This window comes from Oryzias latipes, chromosome 3 (genome assembly GCF_053564925.1).
Source record: "Oryzias latipes strain Hd-rR chromosome 3, Olatipes_Hd-rR_3.1".
NCBI lineage: Eukaryota > Metazoa > Chordata > Actinopteri > Beloniformes > Adrianichthyidae > Oryzias > Oryzias latipes.
Window position 1 is genome coordinate 33,765,035 of NC_136239.1, and position 13,255 is coordinate 33,778,289.

General features: G+C 36.3%; 1 long non-coding RNA gene across 1 annotated transcript; it reads left to right on the forward strand.

Moving 5' to 3' along the window:
* The first annotated feature begins 4,175 nt into the window (after positions 1–4,175).
* On the forward strand, positions 4,176–10,494 carry LOC105358078 (uncharacterized). The gene is made up of 2 exons (XR_911834.4): positions 4,176–5,415; positions 9,812–10,494. It is a non-coding gene; the product is annotated as an uncharacterized LOC105358078 (long non-coding RNA).
* The last annotated feature ends 2,761 nt before the right edge of the window (positions 10,495–13,255 follow it).

The window sequence follows — 13,255 nt, forward strand, 5'->3', positions numbered from 1 at the left end:
GGGAGAAGAAAAAAAATGATGCTTCACTCAGAAAAACAGGTGTTGCTTTTTCCCAAGGAAGACAAGCATACTCTTTGTGTATCTAAGTGTGTGGGACTGTTACACAACCTGCATGTGTGCAGTCTTTATCTAATTTCCTTTAGGGAAACACGTTATGTTGTAAACATTTAAGCTATTTATTTTAGATATAAAAATTAATGTCGAATTCAGAACTGTAATTAAACAATGTTCCATCCTGGGCTTTTTTGGAATTTGTGGATCAGAAAAGATCAAAACCAATTTCTCTATGCGTAAAAAACAGAGCTCTTAATGCATTAATACGTCTTCAAACCATGACTGTGGACTGCAGTCTTAAATGTATTTCAGACATGTTTATATTCAACCAAACCTTGATTTGCTTTCATTTGGAGAGCAAGCACAAAGGAAAAAGAATAACACCGCTCCACATTTCTTCAAGTAAGATATTTTGGATTTAGGAAACTCAGTCTGGAGCAACATTGCACAGGTTCTGGTGTCATGGTAATTTACTGCTGCTTTTCTAAGGTTGCGTATTGCGTGAGGTTAAAATTGCACACACTCTGTTTTCAAGATGTTTCATTTTAATCATTTTCACAAGAGGAAAGTCCAAACCACTCGTGTATACGCTTCCAGTAATTGTTACAGTTGGCTGAAACCTGTCAAGTTAAGATGTATGTGTGGGTATATAAAGGGGGCATAATTTCATGGTAAAGATGGGAAATGTTATTGCTTTTTGATTATTGAAGCACTTAGAGTAACTGCAAAAGTATTTGTCTGGGATTAGCATTTAGGTTGGACCCAATTATTTATGTATAACCCACATTGGTGTTTTGAAATCTGTCTCTCCTTTTAAACACTGTAAACAAAAGCCATCTATCATAACGCTCGACAGCTGTAATTGTTGCCAGAGTGAGTCAGCTCGGCAGCCTAGCAGTGTTGTGTGATGGTCCCAACAAAGTGTTTATCGGGATTGAATGTGGTCATTCATTTCATATTTTCATCCTGTTTACACTCACTAATTTGGTCCTCGGGGGTCATTTGTTGCCTAACTTTTTTATATCCATTGTCAGTTTAGCATTGCTTAAATTTCACTGAAATGTTTTTTCCTGTGCACATAAATGCGTCTTTTATCATATATTTTTTTCAACGGTGTAACTAATTATTTTATTTTGTCATGGTTTTGTTGTGAAACAGAACAAGAATTTAAAAAAAAATAAAGTGAGACTTTTTGCTCTCCTATACCTTGTGCTATTCAAGGCATGTTAAGTTGGGAGTGGGGTCATCTGGACCCCACAAGACTTTTTGTTTTTCAATGATTCTTGATCTTGACTGGTGTCCATGGATTACATGAAATCCTCTCCACCTTTATCATGGTAGGAATAAAAGTGGTGAATAATTATTTCTTCATCCCATTTCATGTTGAGATCTATTTTTGGGTCGCTTTTTGGAGCAATACACATTTTTGGAGTTATAGTGGTCTCATTTTAACCCAATTTATGTTTTTTCCTGTGTTAAAAAAAGAAGACAGTTTTAACCTCGGAGTTGGGTTAAAAACAACCTAACTTGGGTTATTTTTAACAATGCAGTTTTTTAGGGGCAACCTATAACCACCAGGATCAATGTGGGGTTCAGTGTCTTGCCCAAGGACACCTTGACACCTGGATTGGCTAGGCAGGAACTGAACCTGTGATCTCCCAATCAGGGGTTGTTTGCTCATTGCGCGTTTTAAGACAGAATGAGATCTTTATGGCAACTAGATGTTAAAAGTTAATCTTAGGCATTTTACTGCTCATCTGGGTAGATAGTTCGGTTCAAACTACAGGTGGGGTGTTTAGGTTTGAATCCCTTTGAGTACTTTGAAGTTCACATTCTGTCCAGAGGAGACTGATGGCTTGAAAGATGACCAGAGGAATCATCTACGTTAAAATGGAGAACCCTTTGAGACATCTTCTGTCTCCAATCCTGTTTTGAGATTGACTCGTCACACTCGAAAAAAAAACGCTTATGAGAGACAACACCTCTGAGCCACGCCAAGACTTCCACCAAATAAATTGACATTAGCTGATCAATCTCATATGATTGCTAACATTTGCATCTGGTCACATGACATCTACCTATTGAGGCAAACAAGGACTTAAATAATTTGAGCTTCTCATCAGCAGTTAGAATTGAATACGTAACTCAGATGAGCAGCTAAATGTCTTCTAGATCCTCTTTAAAGTTCTGAATCCTGAGAGAACATGAATGGAATGAATGATGTTCTGCGTCTTGAGCAAATTTAAAAAAATCCCTGAAATGTGTTAAATTTCTACAAAAAGAGTGTGGAGGAACCACAGGAGTTTTAAACGGTGCATTTGACTTATGAACAGGTTTTCAAGATACCACTAACTGTTTCTGAAAACAAAAGAGCTTTTCAGCCTGAATATAATTTGAAAGCCTAGTGATCTGAAATCCAGATCAGGCCTGATTCATAGAATATATGATTTAGTGGGGAAAAAAACACAGTCTCCCAAATTTTAAACACTATTTGATTGTACGGCATTATATTTTCCATGCCTGACGGCTGTCATACACACAGGAAGTGGCTGGTCAAGCAGGGGAGGAGGTAGGGAGGAATCTGAGACTCCTTTCACGTTAATGAATTGAGAAAGGATAGATTTTATGGAGCTAGGTTGTATTGACCTGTGGCTGCCATCCACTTCTTAGTTTCATAACATAATCAGCTCTTGACACATGATTATAATAACCTGATGCAATTTACTGCATTCTCTACAAACACATTGATTTTTCCAAACAGCTCCAAAAACCAATTACATTAATATTGCTGCATAATTAGTTTACACATTACTAAATTACTGACAGATTAAATGTGAAATAGCACAGTTCATACCCTGCCCGGCATAACTGCCAGAGAGGAAATGAATATGGATTCAAAAGGTCCACAGAGACACGGGCAGTAAAAGGGCTGGGGGGGGGGATAAGCAACAATCCATAAGGCATGCTTGCATAAGGATATCCTCTCTGAAAGTCCACCAAGGTTTCGGTTTCAACAGGGGCATTCAGAAGTGAGTAATTAATATGTTCTTCAATAGAAATGCATATGAATATTGAAGGGTTCTGCTCCCACAGGGAGGTTTGAGCACTCCCCACTCACAAGATAGGAGATTCTTGAAAAATGTTCCCTTTTTATTAAAAGCCTTTTTCCAAGTTAGGCAAACTTGTGGCTTCAGCATCTCCCAATACTCATTTAGCATATTTCAGTTCGATCTAAAAATGTCCTTGATCAAATCAAAGTTTGTATGTCAAAGAAAAGTGCAAGTTAGACACCTTCCCACTCTCCCTGCATCTACTTTCCAGGCAGAAAGTTGGCAAATGAGCATGCTAACTTTGCAGCAGAAATGTATTGCGCTGACCTTTGATGACCGCTTCGATCCAATGTAGTGAGTGGCCATTTCCTCAGAAACAAACATATATAATTGGTATTGGGTTCCAATGGTTCTCTTTCAACGTCTTGGGGATGCTTTGTAGAAATATAAATCAATTTACACTTATAGACACTATATGGGTAAATTAGTGCTGACTTGTCATTGGAGGACGGCTGAGAGCTTCAGAATTCAATAGATCTTAAGAAGACACCACCAATCTATCTCTATCTATCCTCCATTTAATTGTATTCAGATGCTTGAGATAGCAATCGTAGACATTTTTAGTTTTCTTGCTTTCTTTTGGGTTTTGGAACTTTTTTAAACCTTTTTATTATACTTTTGGTTTCTACAAAAAGCTGCAGTCTATACTGTAACATCCTAAATACTCCCCATCTGTTTGTTTGTGTGACGCATGAAGCACTGTGCTTACACATTTAGCCGGCGCAGGATCAGCATGCATCACTGCCTGTGATGCTTTTTACTGTCTCATAAATTCCCTCTCTGGAATGAGTCAGTAAAACAAACATTGTTTGAACAACAGATCATCACAAATCTCCAAGGTGAAATCATAAGTGCTTTTTTTTGAAGGATTACTGTATGAAAAATAACGAATAGCTTTTAATAATCCTTTTCATTTGGACCTTTTTTTTTTCAGAGGAAAATCTTTTGGGTTTTGATCATCTTACTGGAAAACAAATCAAACTACTATCGTCTTTTGAGGGTCAACTAGCTATTTTAAAAGTAAAAAAGAAAACTGAAGGAAGTAAAAATTGTGTAAAATATAGTAAAATCCAATAATACATAAGATATGTTTAAAGTTAAAAGCTGAAAAATATTCAAAAATTCATAAGTTCATGGAGGATTGGAGCAGCTATTTTTCTTCATTTTTGTTGAGTTGTGCGCCATCCTGCTTTTCCAAATAATGGCTTATATTTGAAAAATGTTTGAAAAACTTATAATAGGAACGAAACCTTGCTTTGTATGATTAGCTTTACTAGTTAGTGGTTGAGAGGCTCAGCACCACTTGTTACCTGTTCCCATTGCAGCCCTGCTGTTTTCTCAGCTGTAGGTTCTCTGGGTCTCCATGCAGCAGGTCACTAAATATTTCATTTCCCAAGCAAAACACGCTTCCACAGCGAAGGAAAGTAGTGCAAAACAGATCAGTGATGAATGTGCAATCAGGCTGATTAACTCATTATTAGTTGTCCAAAAGATTCACTGACGGAAATGAGGACAAGAGCAAAAGAGGTTGTTTATATGTGCAGGCCGAGTTAAATGTGATGTGAGGACGGGGCCTCTGTGAACTCTTACCTCTGAGTTGATGATTTGAAGTTGAAATATGGAGTTGATTGAGAGCTCTGGTTCTTCTTTGGGGAGGCTTTTTCTTTTTTATTAACTCTTTATTTTTTTTCCCAAAAGCACCAAGCAGATGAATAAATACAGACTGACAAATATGAATGACGATGTCCTGAAATGTGATTCTCTAGATTGATGTTTTCTCAAACTTCTCTTGAAACTTGTGTTCTTCTCTTTAACCGTCACGTTGCCAGCAGATGGTGCTGGAGTGTCTTCCCAGCCAAACTACAGTTAGCCAGACACCATATGCTCTCCCGGCCCCCCACCATCATGCACCACACTCTTAAAAGGGGGGAAAAAATGAGCCTAACTTAGTTCCTGAGTTGAGGCTAATGTTTGTTGAAATAAGTAGAGATTTCCTGTTTTTCTTTTTTTCCCTTTTTTTTTTTTTTTTTTTAGGAAAAAAAAGTTGCTTTTCGGGATGAGCTCAGGCTGTTCTGCAGCTGCCTTCAGTTGCTCTTTTTCCCCCTCTTTCAGTGAGAGCAGACAATGTTTTGTATTGCAGCTCTCTCAGCAGTTGCAGGAAAGAACCTGTGGGTTTAACACTTCTTCTTTGACTGTTTGTTGTGCTAAACATCACAGCTAGTGTGGATGGTGGGAGGCAAAACGGACGTAGGTAAGAGCAGCGCTGACATCTTTCTTCTTAAGTGGACTGAGAGAGTAAAGACGGGTTAATAATTAAACCTATGAACATCTGCTCGGGGACTGCTGTTCTGTTAGTGGGTGTTGAAGCTATCCATTTCCTTATTTTTCAAAACGGTATTGTAATTATCATTTCAGAAATCATTTTTAACCTGTGGGGTTTGAAATGAGTTGTTTGTGTTTCTGTGTGCTGTGAGTTTTAGGGGCGGGGGGGTTGGAGGGTGGGGGAGCATAGCATGTAAGCTATTGAAAGGAAGGAATGTGAGAATGCATTATTGGCTACACGTCACGTGAATGGAGAAGGGTTAACAAAATGACAGTGTACAGTGGGTGGCAGGGCCTGCGCGCAGCCAGGGAGGAAATAGAATGAGAAAGTGCAGTCAGGCAGACCACTCATTCACCATGACAAATGGGAGAGGCCTCGGCCGAGGGGATACCTGATACCCCACAGTGGGCTTTGAGCACCTGCCTGGGTTCCGTGTGCACCAAACTGGAAATAAGGCTCAAATACTTGTAGCAGCACGCTTCCACCAGTAAGACATTAAATAATCTGACAGTTGATGCAATTGAGTTTTTTTTTTTTTTATTATTATCTTTGCAGCTAATTTTTTTTAGACATACAACAAACCAAACTGATTGGGTTTAGTCCTACAAGTCAACATTTCTTTTTTTTAATGGGAAATAGGAAAAGGACACACTGCATTTGATTTAATAACTGTAAAAGAAATGCATTCTTTTGCTTAAGAAAATCAACAACAAACTTTGTTTTTTAAGTCTTTAGAAAAATTCACTTTAAAAATACTTCTGACAGGGTGTAGTGAATTTTTAAAGTAAATTCCAAAAATAATTTTAAAAGAATGAGTCACTTTAAGTATAAGGTTTAAAACTTTACTATATAACTTACAACATGCGTAAAAAAGGCCCTGGCTCAGACAAAAAAAACCAGCAAAAGTAAGTTTTTCAGCTCCTAAAATGTCTCTTCACACCTTTAAGTAATCACTCTGTCTTTGTTTACACTTATTTAATTTCCAAACTAAATACGAGAAAACAGATCTTCATCCCTCAGCAAAAAGCATGAATGTTTCCCAAAAAAACGTAATTACTGTTTTTAAGGATGTCACAAGCTGCATGTCATGAGTTGCCAAATTGAGGAATTTCTGAGATTCCTGTTGCATATTAAATCTTTGGGGACCGCTGGGTGTAGCGGGGTGTTGCTATGATCTAATTGTGTACGAGGACGGAACACAACACATCCACAAACAGCAGAGGAGCTCCCTCCTGTTCACACATGCTAACACGTGTTTAAGGAAGTGTCTGCTGCCTTGGAGCTGTCACTCTTCCTCGACAGTTCAGGAAGGATTACTGATTACTTCAACTGTGCAGGGAGATGAGCTGAGGTCACTTTAGCAACGGTCAGTTGAAGGCTTTGGGGGGGAAAGCACAGCAACAGAAAAATACTACTATTTCACAAATACTACTATTTCACCCCTCACTCATGAGATTTTTTTTTCTTTTTTATTTGTTTAAAACAAGGATTACCATGAAAAATGTTTAATAATACAAAATTAAGCATAAAAACGACAAAAGTTCAAAAATGTGTATTTCATTGTATCTGCTTCATCCCTATAAATGAGCTGGACTGGCTTATCTCAGCTGTCATCAGCTCATTCTGAAAGGGCAGTAGGTTGTGACACTCAAAGCATACTAATTAACACCTGAAATAAAACGGGATGAACACTCTCCTGTTTGTTTTGGGTAAAACAAACATCACAGGCAAAAATAGATTTAGTTTAAAGCAAGTTTATTGCTATTCAAACATCTTAAAGCAGAGCTTTTGTCACTTTAGCAGCAACGCAGAAGAAATGTTATTTATTAAAAACAAACCAAAAAGCTATGGCTGAGCTGTTGGGTTAATTTTTATGTTTTTAACTTATAATTTCTGGGGTATTTGTTATTGATGGACCGGTAAAGTCTTCACTTAAATATCATTATCAGAGTGAATTTGGACGTATATTAGCGCCCACTTTGTCTGTATATTTTAAGTAAATCTCAGTTCAAAACAACTCAATTTTGAAATTTTCTCAGCAGTTTTAGGGGATTCCTGAAGCAAAATTATAGAATTTCAAACCATTTTTTCTTCTTGGTCTTATGGTTGTTTAAAGGCTTAAATGCACACAATATATATGTTCTTTGTCATATTATTAAGATTGGGTCTTAAATTATAGTATTCTTCTGAATAACTAAAGCACATTGAATATTTTAGTTCTAACATTTAGTGTAATTTTTTAATGGAATGTACTTTTGGGTTTTCTTCTACGCTATTTTTAGGTAAGTGAATGTTGTCAGCACTAACTGGTCCGTGTTGCTTCAGATCCTAACCTTCATCCTGTGTTTCTGTGCTGTCCTCATATGAGTGGACTGTCCTCGGATCACTCCAGTAAAATAAAAATATTTTGGTCTTCACACACACTTTGACTTTAGTCTCATCTTCGCTTAAAAATATGAATATTAGAAAAGTGACGTTTTCTTTTAGCTGTACTCTATCCAGTCTTTCTGTGAATGGTGTTTTACTTGTCTGTCTACAGCATCACTTTGTCTGTTTATATTTGTGCACAAAGCATCTAGGTTAATCTCATATTAGACAAGAAGGATCATTCTCACGATGGTCTTAGACCTGTTTCACAGAACTATGCTCTAAATTAAATTCATGGGGCCAGTGGATTAATGCGTACTACTTTACAAAATTTAGTTGTAAAATGAAAGTATTTGTGGTGCACAAATTGAACCAAACATTTAATTCAGTTTTTGGTCAGAACTGATATGGGAAGATCGGCAAGATCTGTTTAACCTTCTACTTTTCTTTTCCTTTTTTGTGAAATTTCTCTAATTCCAATCTGATCACAATTTAATTTGAAGTTTTGGTGAGACAGTTTATGTCTTTAAATGTTACTATTACTTAAACAATTCATTCTTTGTGTTCAATTTTCCCACTACTTGTCTTATGTTGAGAATACTGTGAGCACATACTGCTGTGGCTGTATTATCAGCATTTACAGAGTCATTTGCATTACTCCATTCAAACATTTCAGTGCATCTCTGATCTTATTTGTGTTTATTTTTGGCAGGGGGATCCATTGACATCTGTTGTCATTATGGAAAACAGCATAAACAATATGTTTTAAATTAAGATTTGACCTCAGAATAAGCCTTATCTTATGCATAAATCACAGGGAATTATATATACTTTGTAAGTAGATTAAGTTGTCCTCCTGCCCTCAGACAGAGGCTCTCCGTTGAGAGCCTAAAGATGTAATCCAGATTCATAATCCAGTGATTCTTACAAGCTGTTTTGTGGCATTAAATACTGGGTATTTGTGTTGATTTAATATCATTCTAATCTCCTTTAAACTGCCAGTTGCTGTCTGGTTCATTGCCATCTTGTTTATTGCTTGCTCCGACTCCAAGAAGAGGAGTTAAATCTGAATTTTAGTGATGGTGCAGTGGTTTGTGCCCGTTTTAAAACAAAGGGAAAAACCTACATTTTAGGTGATTAAAGCTTTACAGTAAGCCATGTTTTTTACTGATTCAATTAAACATTTTGTCGCAGTGAATCAATTATTGTTTTGTGTGTGTCTCAATTGTAATGACATTGTCCTTGACTGTAACGAGCAAATCCAAATTTTAGCAAAAATCTTTATCAACATTTTTGAAACAACATTCCGTAATTGCCTCAATGTAGTTACTTAAATCTGTTGAAAATCCATAAAAACATTAAAAATCCAAAACATTTTTCACAACAAAAATATTCTTCTTTATTTATCTCTCTGTCACCTTTCATGATCTATTTTTTTAAGGAATGAATGAGATTTCTTTCTCCGTAAAAGGAGAGTAAGTTTGTGTGTGTTGGTGTGTGTTGGTGTGTGTGTGTGTGTGTGTTTCTGAACTTTACATGTACAGCTTAGTAAAGGTTTACCTCAGCTTATGGAATATAGTTGAGTCCAACAGGTGGTTCTGAGAATTTTGACTTGGAGGTATTTACTGTCAATAGTGCTTTGAGGTAATTGTCTTGTCATAAAGCTTAGTCTGATAATTATCCTTTCTATTTTTATTTAGTGCCATTCTAAGTGGATTCTACAGTTGGAAGACGTGCTCGTCCAATATTGTTAGATGCTATGAGTTCAGCCTGTGCAAATCTGTTAATGCATAAGACCATCAGAGCTCCTTATGTTTCGAGCCAGGCCAGAGTGAAGACGCACCAGATTAATATTTGATCATGCAGAGGGGCTCTTAATCAGATTTCTTTATTCCCTCAGCTGAGTGCTCTGCAGCAATTATCATAATTGTTGCGCTAAACATGCTTGTCTTTACAGCTGGTGGCCGGGCGTGAGCGTGCGCTCTGAGAAGGGGATTCCAGCACCAAACCCAATTAATGCAGGACAGATAACTAGGCATGCTGAGGGAGTAGGAGGATGTCGGGAAGAAGAGGGGAAGGACCTGGTCAAGGATGCTGGTTCGACCCACAGTCAGTGACATCGTCCCAGAAGAGTGCAGTTTTTTGAAGTTCCTCTGGACATGTGGAGCAATCCTCAGAAATCCACCACTGTCGGCTGATATACAAGAAACGATCACTTACCCAAAATGCAGCAGTTGATTTCCATTCATTTGATTTAAACTTTCTCCAATCCTTTTAATTTTCGTAACAAAAAACCAAACATTTTTTGCTAAAATCTGACCATTTGTAAAAGTGAGGACGTGTCATTTCATAAAAGACACTGTGAAAGGTTGTGGTGTCATCTCAAAAAGTGTACTTATTTTGTTGAATTTCTGGTAAATGTGTTTATATATTAATCTTTATACTAAACGTTGTTGCACAAACACAGATTTTTCAGTACTGATTAACCAATAGTTTGTTGAATTAACAACTGTATTTGCAATTTGTTTAAACAATTTTTTTTATATGAAGACATTCTGTACGTATGTGAAGTATACGACAGGACAACAGCATAATTTACCGAAACAATAAATAAAATAAAACAAAAATGATAGAAAACAAGACATTGTCATTTTGTCTTTTTTTAGGGTTGTTTTTGTAAATATTTACAAATGCATGGATGCAAAAAAGGGGAAAGAAAGAGGGAATATTTGAATTTGAAAAAATCCTAAATTAAGCAAAATGCTGTGATTTTGATGCATCAGTAGAAGAAATTAAGTTAAAATACTACAAAAACAAATGTTAAACAGAGCAGGTTTTCCTTTTTTGTCAAATGTATGGGACTGAAACCTTTTTTCTAATTTAACAGTAAACTGACCAAAGCAGAACGTTTGTCGTTTTTATCGTTTGCTCATGAATATGCAGTCAGCCGGCCAGTTTGTCATAAGAGTGTTCATCAAACAAATAAGCATGTGGAGAACCTCTGTCTGTATGAAAGTCATCTATTTTGCTGGAGGCATGTCTCTGCACAAAGCAACACTCGGAGCGATGCCTCCCCATTAATCTATGTTGACTGGCTGGAAATTGCATCTTTGTAATGAGTATTAGGTGTGCATCCACATGAATTAAAGCCGAATGAGTCACTGATTGATTACCTCACCCCAAATGATGCTGCTTCCCATGATCATTATTGTTTAAAAGTGACTAAATCATATCGGGATGATTAAAAGTCTCTGCATTGAGGAAAAAAGATAAAAACAAAGTCTGAGGACCTGTGCGTCTTCTGCTTTACTGTTGACTTGGTTGTTGTTTTCTCCTATGATTTTGATGGTGTTTCAGAAAAATAAGATGATGCTGTTATAGTAAAGTGAACTTATATAACAAGTATTTTAGTTTCTATTATTTCACTGCAGTGCAGCAGAAATTCAGTCTGCTTTTCCCTCTATTTACACTAATTTTACTAAATGATGGAAAATCACAAATACTATTAATTTAATTAATTGTTTTTCTTAATTTTTTACCACGTGCAAAAATTGCCAAAATTAGAAAAAAGAAAGAGGTGAACTATATTTACAAATGTGCAATTTTCCATTTTTGTTTTTTGTTTTTAGTTAAGTCACAACACAGCGGATTTAAGAATGCTGCTGTTGTTTTGGCGCAAATGTATTTCCACTAACACAACATAAAAAACTGTTGGGCAAAGACAGAATTTGAAGTTGGGACCAGATTTTAAGTGTATTTAATGACATCAGGCCGTTAAATGGGATGCAAGCAAACTTTTTAGATGAATAAAAAAGGATTAACCATCTCTGTCAGTTTTTGTGACTTCATATAAAAAAGTAAGGACTTTTTAAAAACTCATTTCAAACAATCTACTTTGAAAAGTTCAATTTTTCTCACATTTTTAGGTTTTAATTTTTAGAGTCCAGCTCTAGCCTACCTGCTCAGCATTTCATCTTGAAACAAAAACATTTCCTGTCTGTATCTTTGCGTGAAAGAGACGGGCTCATAAAAATAGCAGAGCTCGTCTGTTTGCATCTCAACATATTAACTGTACCTGGACACACTAATGCTTCTCTGTGATGTCTTTCTGGTAATTATACTGCCGTGCACCCTGTTGGGGTAATTAGACTAAAAACACGCTCATTAGCAGCATCAAGATGAAAACCCCCCTAAAGTCTCACCAATTTCCCTCGTGCACATTTGGAGGGTCAGGTCTGTTGTTGTAACTTTTTGCTACTTTTTTTTTGTTTTTGTTTTGTTCATTACAGTATCATATTGGTGCTGTACATTACATAGGCAAAATAAAGGTTCCTCTTCTTAATTGTACTTTTGTAGCCCACCAGTAGTGGAGTTGTCCCTTAAGCCTTTTTAAAGCTAAACGATGAGGCGGCAGAGCATCTGCCCAAAGTGAAAGATGTAAACAAGGAAACAAATACTGAAAAACTTTGAAGGAATTATTTTTCGAGATCTAAATTAACCTAAATACCACACAATTGCCATCGAGTTAAAAGAAAAATATTTAGAAGTTTAGAAAATTCTCAGCCACCATCAAAAATGCAAAGTTATTTCATTTAAAACTTTTATTAAAAAAACATATTTTTTTACAAATAAAGATAAAATATTAAACCAAACGACTTGTAAACCATTAGCAATAATAAACATAAGCGTTATGGTTTTTGTTTTTTTTCTCTCGTTTTTTTTTCTTTTTCTTGAAAGGCTAATACTGTTAACAACTAAAAAGAAGCAACATAATATTTATCGGTCTCAAATCCTGCCTGTGCAATTTGCTCACTTTAAATTATTCAGAGGCAAGGTTTTTTTTAATGCTTGAAACTGTGCATTTTCCTGTGACAAAGCCAGCCTCTCCTAATAGTTGCACTACGTCTGCCATTTTATGACTGACATAGCAATAAGCTGATTGTCTAGATATTTATGCCATCTGCAGCAAGGGTAGATAATTAAAGTATATAAATTAATCAACTGCAATTAATTAGTGGGTTTATGTTCACAGTAGTACATCTTTGCATGTATAATTTATATTTATTGATTTGTTTGGTTTCATTAGCCTATGAGATAACAGTTCAAATGCATTAGAGGGGAAAATGCACAATTAGCATGCAGTAAGGACTGCTGGTAATTGTATATCAGCGAGCACTCCCAGCTGATATAAAGCTGTGTAAACTGTCATAAGCAGTTAACATCGATGACTGATATTTTGCACCATATCTCTCGCTTGATTAATGATGTTTTTGAAAGCAGCCCCCCTCACTTAATGGGACCCTGATAGGCATGCAGAATTTACTGTTTAATCAGGGGAAAGAATTTATTGCAGCCCAGAACTTGTGTCGTCGCTGCTGGAAATGTATGATTGGTCTCTGTT